The sequence below is a fragment of the Eschrichtius robustus genome, chromosome 18 (assembly GCF_028021215.1).
Source record: "Eschrichtius robustus isolate mEscRob2 chromosome 18, mEscRob2.pri, whole genome shotgun sequence".
NCBI lineage: Eukaryota > Metazoa > Chordata > Mammalia > Artiodactyla > Eschrichtiidae > Eschrichtius > Eschrichtius robustus.
This window is the reverse complement of record NC_090841.1, coordinates 77,914,228-77,921,654: the sequence shown is the minus strand read 5'-3', so window position 1 is coordinate 77,921,654 and position 7,427 is coordinate 77,914,228.

Genomic DNA, 7,427 nt, shown 5'->3' with positions numbered 1-7,427 from the left:
AAAGTTTAAAGGAAAATCACCAGAATTGTTTTCAAATGATAAGAAAGAAAATGTTAAGCTAGGAACAAAATTCAAATACGATGTTTCTGAAAACTTCTTAAAGATCATCTTCAGAATAATCTTACAAAGTGAATCTTGAATAACAGGGGAACTTTTGGGAAGGCTCGTGTTGTTGATACATCCCGATTTTTTTGAGGGGAGCACAGGATAAGACAACTGAGTTGGGATCTGCACTTCAGCTGCATCAAAGGTTGTATCCTAATTGCTCAAAAGAAACCAAATGATTAACCAACCTGGATCTTAAAATTACAGTTAAATCCAAGTACTGGCTTCAATAATTGCACTGTTATGTTGGTTTTTGTTACTACATTTCTAGCCATGTCTCTGAATATGTTAGTTTTACACCATTTTAAATAAAATATTTTAATTTAATGGTCTATTCTAATACCCAGATATAAGCTATTCCAAGAAATGTCCTTTTCTATTGCATTATGATTGAGAACGTTTCGAAAACTGGGAAGCGTTGCAAATATGGGGAGACTCACGAGGAAATGATTATTATCTGCATTCCATGATATTTTACATGCAAGTAAAAATTGGCTATTATGGCTTATTTTATTAGAATTTTAAAACTTATCTTTGGAGCATCTTTGACTTTTAGAAACATTACTATAAATGTATATGATTCAACTTTGGATGACCTCATAAGGAAAATACAGACTCTTCCTCCTCCCCGCAACCCCTGCCTAGTTTCTGAGCGATATAAATTCCTTCTGGTCCTTGTGTACAGGGAAAGTGTGAGGGAGCTGTGAGTCACGCCCACAGCAGAGTGCTTGGCAATGTTACTTAGAAATTTGGCAGGTATGATAATGGTTAAAAGGTATTTGGGGCTTAAACTTTTTAGCAAAATCTTCCATCATAACTCTTATTTTGTTACATTGAAGATAGAATTTGTGGTTGTATGTTTCCATTTCAAAAAGTAAGTACAAAAGATGAAATGAAGCTCTGAAAATGGGCTTCTTGTGCAGTGGACTTGAGGTACTACTAAAATCAATATGCTTTTCATGTCTTAGCTGCTCCAAATCCTCCTTGTTCTTTAGAAAATGGAAACATGAAAACATGAAGTACAAAACTTCCACTGTAATTACTACAGATAATAGAAAATAGAAAAGGCTCCTTTGACCTGTGAGGTTTTTTTTTTTTTTTTTGTGAGTGGACTGCTAAAAAAAGCTTGCCTTCAAACCCAATTCGGGAAAGACCCATAAAGAGCTACCTCTTTGAATACAATAGGATCACCTCCATTATCCTCCTAATTATCCCCTGTGAATATGGGAGGTTCAGTCACCTTGTCTGTAGGATCTAGTTTTTCAAGATCATTCTCTATTTGGTGTTTGAAAAATAGGAAAAAGCAGCTTATTTCTGTTATTACTCCTGTTTTATTGGTTTTTGATACAGCAAGTCATTGCAGCTCATTTCTAACACACACTCACATAGCTTGTCATTGCTAATACTGTGTGAGGGTAGGACAAAACATGATTTTGCATGGCAACATCACCTTATTCACAATGGCTGAGTTATTAACTCTATTATTTTTCTCCCTCCAAACAATGACACTGTGGTGAAGCAAAAGATGTATCCAGTCTCCAGTGTGGTAAAAAGTACCAAGAAATCTTAAGTGGCTCATTCCTAAGGGCAAAGTTCAATCCATTATGACCCCACTTGTTCCTTGGACACATTTGCTTTAAGTAAGAAACAAGACACTGGCTCTCACAGTAAAGAACCATTCAAGGGAACAATTCAAATAGATGAGGTTAAAGTAGTCTTCTATTTACTCTAAACCACATTATTAAAGAACAATAAACCTAGCAAAAATAGGGCTTTGTGCCTGTATGTACAAACACACAGAATTCATAGAGACATGGAAACATGCTTCATTGCTTTCTAGGTACCAGGCACTATTTTCCAAGTACCATCTCCTCACAAAAGGTTTATGAAGTAAATGTTGTCACTGTAGCCCGTGATAAACAACAGGGAAACAGGCACAGAACGGTTAATTGTTAAGGGCTTGAACTCTGTCCACCCCAGAGCTCAAACTCCTAACCACCATGCTATGCTGCCTTCCCATGTCAACAATGATTAGAATTTAAGACATTATGACAGAGCAAAGTAAACTTTTTTCAAGTTTTGGTATCTTAAAATGAAAAATGCCAAATATTCTCACCAGGGGGAGGCGGGTAAGGGCAAGTGGAATAAAAGCCAGACTTACTTTTTCTAAAACAGAAAGTGGCTGGACAGTTATTTGTTACTTAAAATCCTGTTGAACTTGTCCTGAACACACAAAATTGCCTGCAAGCCGAAGAACCATCTGTCTTCTTCTTTTTTAATGACTTTGACAGCATGAGATTTTCCAACGTTTGTGCAGAACTCCTGAGAGCCTTACAGACATATGCTAAGAAATCCCATGGGTTACATTTGGAACACTAGCTAATATTTCATGTTCTGATTACTGTGGAGAAAGCAAAAGGCTTTCTCATTGTGTTAGAAGAAAGGAAGATAAATATTTTTAAAAAATACACCATAAGCTTTTGGAGTCTCATGTAAAATCAAGTCTACTTGACCTACCTGCTCTAAAATTGGGTGCAAACATGAAGTCTTGCCATCTTTGGTTTCAACTATTAGAAAAACATTATGACAAATGACTTGGTATTTTCATACAGTTTTCCTGGGGTAAACCATAACACTCTGTCAGGTAAGCTGGTTTCCGTGATTTAGTCTATCTTTGACCTATTTCTTACGGCATTGTCAAACAAACACTTCTTATTCTCAGAAATGTGCATTAGAGATATGACAGGACTTTACTATATTTATTATAAGGGAAGGGTTCCTGGCTATTCGGATTGAACCTAATTATAATACTCATAGAAATTTATACACAGGTCCATAAAAATCAATAATTGCAGTCAAGTTTTACTTTACTGTGTTTATATTTTTGTGTTTGTGAGTCTATCCAGCACTAGGAAGCAAACACATGTAACAAGAGGCTGGCTTAAGATAAGAAAATAGAATCCCATAATAGACGGAATCCAATCTGGGACTTGTTACCTGTGGTGGAGGCGATCAGGAGTATGCTCAGACCCCCAGCTAGCGCCCCCTGCCCTCTGGTTGGTCCTGATAGAGGTCACAGAAGCAAGCCCAACCTTTCCACTGTGTATGTATGGATATACATGTTTTGGGGTAGATAAACACACTTATAATGTAAACCCAGATATTTATATATAAATGGGTGAGCAATCATTTATACCATACTCTCTATGATATAATCAATGCAGATGGCTGTGTGTGAATACATTTTATTTACAATGGAGGACAGTGTGTTAACTAATAGTGTCTGCATGCCATTTACTATTTTAGAATGTAAAGATGGTGTCAGCATCAGAAAAAATGAATTGAAAGAAATTCAGTCTGCATGGGATCATACAAAAACTGTATTATGTCAGACCTAGGGACACATACAGACTGAAAGTGAGGGGATGGAAAAAGATATTCCATGCAAATGGAAATCAAAAGAAAATTGGAATAGCAATTCACTTATCAGACAAAATAGACTTTAAAATAAAGACTATTACAAGAGACAAAGAAGGACACTACATAATGATCAAGGGATCAATCCAAGAAGAAGATATAACAATTGTAAATATTTATGCACCCAATATAGGAGCACCTCAATACATAAGGCAAATGCTAACAGCCATAAAAGGGGAAATTGACAGTAACACAATCATAGTAGGGGACTTTAACACCCCACTTTCACCAATGGACATATCATCCAAAATAAAAATAAGGTAACACAAACCTTAAATGATACACTAAACAAGATGGACTTAATTGATATTTATAGGACATTCCATCCAAAAATAACAGAATACACTTTCTTCTCAAGTGCTCATGGAACATTCTCCAAGATAGATCATATCTTGGGTCACAAATCAAGCCTTAGTAAATTTAAGAAAACTGAAATTGTATCAAGTACCTTTTCTGACCACAATGCTATGAGACTAGATATCAATTACAGGAAAAAATCTGTAAAAAATACAAACACATGGAGGCTAAACAATACACTACTAAATAACCAAGAGATCACTGAAGAAATCAAAGAGGAAATCAAAAAATACCTAGAACCAAATGACAAAGAAAACACAATGACTCAAAACCTATGGGAGCAGGGCAGAATTTGAGACACAGATGTAGAGAATGGACATATGGACACCAAGGGGGGAAAACTGCGGTGGGGTGGGGATGGTGGTGTGCTGAATTGGGCGATTGGGATTGACATGTATACACTGATGTGTATAAAATTGATGCCTAATAAGAACCTGCAGTATAAAAAAACAAACAAACAAAACAACTAATACTAAACTTTCATTGGGTTATTTGTATGGAAATATGTTAATATAAATGTTTCAGACATTACATGAAATTTCTAAAAATCTTATATTTGTATTTGTATGGAAATATGTATGGAAATATGTTAATATAAATGTTTCAGACATTACATGAAATTTCTAAAAATCTTATATGTTCTGGTATAATGTTATAAGTAATAATCCTAGTTATTACTTTAAAATGTATATCTCAGAAATAACTAATTTTCTTGTCAACTGCATTATTATGAACTTTCATCAAATCTTTAACCGTGGTCATTTTTAAGTCTTTTCTCATTTACAGACAGTTCTGGGTGTACTCTGATGCTTTTGCAAATATGGTCCTATTAAAGGGTTTCATCTTCAAGAAATTCATGGAAAAGACTCTGACAAGTACAGGTTTCTGGTAACTGACTGTACTGCTGAACTGAATGAATAAGCATTTTCAGAACTCTAATGAAAAACTGATGAACTCAAAAAAGTGCTAACAAAAGATCAAGATGAAAAAAAAAATTTAATTACATGGGACTGAGTGAACTGATGAGGATGAGTATAATTTTTGTGACTTTCTGTCTGAATTAAAAAAAAAAAATCCCACAAGGACTCAGAGGCAAAGAATATACAAATCAATTTTCACTGCAAAGTAAAGGAGCTGTTACAGAGGAGGATTACTGGACTGAATGTCAATATTATGACATAGTATGAGTGTGTTTCATGTTTGGTAATTGCAATCATTGTTGCTTTTGTTGTGGTCATCCATGTACAATGCTTTGTGTCAGTCTATTTATCTCTTGTAAAAATAAAATACAATGTGTGTGTGAAAAAAAAAAAAAACCTATGGGATGCAGCAAAAGCAGTTCAAAGAGGGAAGTTTACAGCAATACAATCCTACCTCAAGAAACAAGAAGCATCACAAATAAACAACCTAACCTTACACCTAAAGCAATTAGAGAAAGAAGAACAAAAAACCCCCGAAGTTAGCAGAAGGAAAGAAATCATAAAGATCAGATCAGAAGTAAATGAAAAAGAAATGAAGGAAACAATAGCAAAGATCAATAAAACTAAAAACTGGTTCTTTGAGAAGATAAACAAAATTGATAAACCATTAGCCAGACTCATCAAGAAAAAGAGGGAGAAGACTCAAATCAATAGGATTAGAAATGAAAAAGGAGAAGTAACAACTGACACTGCAGAAATACAAAGGACCATGAGAGATTACTGCAAGCAACTCTATGCCAATAAAATGGACAACCTGGAAGAAATGGACAAATTCTTAGAAAGGTATAACTTTCCAAGACTGAACCAGGAAGAAATAGAAAATATGAACAGACCAATCACAAGCACTGAAATTGAGACTGATTAAAAATCTTCCAACAAACAAAAGCCCAGGACCAGATGACTTCACAGGCGAATTCTATCAAACATTTAGAGAAGAGCTAACACCTATCCTTCTCAAACTCTTCCAAAATATAGCAGAGGGAGGAACACTCCCAAACTCATTCTACGAGGCCACCATCACCCTGATACCAAAACCAGACAAAGATGTCACAAAGAAAGAAAACTACAGGCCAATATCACTGATGAACATAGATGCAAAAATTCTCAACAAAATACTAGCAAACAGAATCCAACAGCACATTAAAAGGATCATACACCATGATCAAGTGGGGTTTAACCCAGGAACGCAAGGATTCTTCACTACACACAAATCAATCAATGTGATAAACCATATTAACAAACTGAAGGATAAAAACCATATGATCATCTAAATAAATGCAGAAAAAGCTTTCAACAAAATTCAACACCCATTTATGATAAAAACCCTCCAGAAAGTAAGCATGGAGGGAACTTACCTCAACAGAATAAAGGCTATATATGATAAACCCACAGCCAACATCATTCTCAATGTTGAAAAACTGAAACCATTTCCTCTAAGATCAGGAGCAAAACAAGGTTGTCCACTCTCACCACTATTATTCAACACAGTCTTGTAAGTTTTAGCTACAGCAATCAGAGAAGAAAATGAAATAAAAGGAATCCAAATTGGAAAAGAAGAATTAAAACTGTCACTCTTTGCAGATGACATGATACTATACATAGAGAATCCTAATGATGCTACCAGAAAACTACTAGAGCTAATCAATGAATTTGGTACAGTAGCAGGATACAAAATTAATGCACAGAAATCTCTTGCATTCCTATACACTAATGATGAAAAATCTGACAGAGAAATTAAGGAAACACTCCCATTTACCACTACAACAAAAAGAATAAAATACCTAGGAATAAACCTACCTAAGGAGACAAAAGACCTGTATGCAGAAAACTATAAGACACTGATGAAAGATATTAAAGATGATACAAACAGATTGAGAGATATACCATGTTCTTGGACTGGAAAAATCAACACTGTGAAAATGACTATACTACCCAAAGCAATCTACAGATTCAATGCAATCCCTTTCAAACTACCAATGGCATTTTTCACAGAACTAGAACAAAAAATTTCACAATTTGTATGGAAACACAAAAGACCCCAAATAGCCAAAGCAATCTTGAGAAGGAAAAACGGAGCTGGAGGAGTCAGGCTCCCAGACTTCAGACTATACTACAAAGCTACAGTAACCAAGACAGTATGGTACTAGCACAAAAACAGACACATAGATCAATGGAACAGGATAGAAAGCCCAGAGATAAACCCATGCACCTATGGTCACCTTATTTTTGTTAAAGGAGGCAAGAATATACAATGGAGAAAAGACAGCCTCTTCAATAAGTGGTGCTGGGAAAACAGGACAGCTACATGTAACAGAATGAAATTAGAACACTCCCTAACACCATACACAAAAATAAACTCAAAATGGATGAAGGACCTAAATGTAAGGCCAGACACTATAAAACTCTTAGAGGAAAACACAGGCAGAACACTCTATGACATAAGTCACAGCAAGATCCTTTTTGATCCACCTCCTAGAGAAATGGAAATAAAAACAAAAATAAACAAAT